The sequence below is a fragment of the Berghia stephanieae genome, chromosome 15, assembly GCF_034508935.2.
Source record: "Berghia stephanieae isolate SIO BIC M18660-M18661 chromosome 15, UCSD_Bste_1.3, whole genome shotgun sequence".
NCBI lineage: Eukaryota > Metazoa > Mollusca > Gastropoda > Nudibranchia > Aeolidiidae > Berghia > Berghia stephanieae.
In genome coordinates, this window is record NC_088374.1 from 8,166,647 (window position 1) to 8,168,474 (window position 1,828).

Genomic DNA, 1,828 nt, shown 5'->3' on the forward strand with positions numbered 1-1,828 from the left:
TTTTACACCTGAGTATGGTGAGAGAATGTGAGTAAAGAGCCTTTTCCAAGAACTCAACTATGCGCCGAGCGCGAGGCTCGAACCCAGGACCTTCCGATCCGAAAGCGAGTGTCATACCACTAGATCACATAGCCGCACATCCTTCTGTGGAAATTGTAATGCTGTACCACAACACAATTCGTTAATATATAAAAGAAATATCAAATGTTAATAAATTAAATAAAAATTGGCAAAGAATATTAAAAGTCTTAAAAAGTACAGGGGAACAACAAGCGGACATATTCTGCAGTATGGTTGAAGAACACGGTATGTGCTATTTGGTTAACAATGCATATGCTTTGTTTTTAAAAACAACGGCAGTATTATGGTGACTATAATGTGTCGTTTACACTTATAATGAAATTATTGTCCAATATAAATAAATAATCAAATGATTATGAAGATACTTTATAAACTGGTAAGGGTTAAATGATATTATACTAAAAAACTAGAGAGGGATATAATATAAAAATCGTGTTATTTCGATTGCGTAAATAAAACGCACGTCTGTTGATACCAAAAAAAATAATAATCGATGTCTCCATCGAAAATCTACAGGTTCAATCAATGCAAACATTTCCGGTATCGAGGTTGCCTTTTATTTTTGGATACACCATATCGATATTACCACCGATGTTTGTTGATACCTGGACTGGGTCTCCAATTACGTCAATAAAAAAAGAAATTCTCCTCAAAGCGTGCCTAATCGATATTGTAATTTACGTGCGCATATTGACAAGCAGGTCTGATAACAGAATTGAGACGAGTTATTTAGATTTTTTATATAGTGCAATATCCACTAAACGTGCTCAAAGCGCTTTACAAGGGGTCCCTGGCCAACGGCAACACTTAACATGTAGGACGTGACAGGACAAGGTCTTTTAGGCGATATTACAATTTTTCGGACAGAGACAGTTCTGTAAACGGCCAGGTCCTCATTTTATACCTGAGTTTTGTGAGAGAATGTGAGTAAAGAGTCTTTTCCAAGGATTCAACTATAAGCGGAGCGAGGCTCGAACCTAGGACCTTCCGATCCGATAGCGAGTGACATACCACGAGACCACATAGCCGCACATAGTTATTGGGGTACATTGGCCAGACGACAAGACGCTAATCAAAGGACGCATGCAAGAATTGATGAAGCCACAGATAACACCCCTGTAAAATAATCATAAAGGGAGCACGTTCAACAACAAGGCTCCAATCGAGAAGACTTTTCTACCGAACAAAAATGGTAGACTTCAGCGTGGAAGAGACCTTGAGAGAAATGTGGAACACCAAGAGGAGAAAACATCATAAAATATCCCACGAAAAAAATGTCTGCTTTCCACAATGCCAGGAAATACTGGGTTTCCTCAAATCGCCTCTAAACAGGACATGGCAGAACTGCATTAAATATGTGCAGATGGAAACTTGGGAACAGTGATGTCTTCAGGAAACATCAGGCAGTTCCAGAGACCAGCGATTACATCTTCCTCCACTGTCCAGTAACTAAACTTGAAGGTGGCTATGAAACAGTCCTTAGGGCGGAGGAAGATTTTCGAATCTGGATTCATCATCATCATCATCATCATCATCATTGCCTTTTTCACCCTGGGTCAGGGTATAGGCCACAGACAAACAGTTTCCATCTTTCTCTATCCTGAGCTAACTTTTTAATCTCATTCCAGGTCCGACCACTTCTCTGTATATCAGCTTCTTCAACTCTTCCCCATGTTCCTCGTGGCCTTCCCCTTGATCTGCTGCCCTGAGGGTTCCAGTCCAGAATCTGGATTGACGAAATAAATTT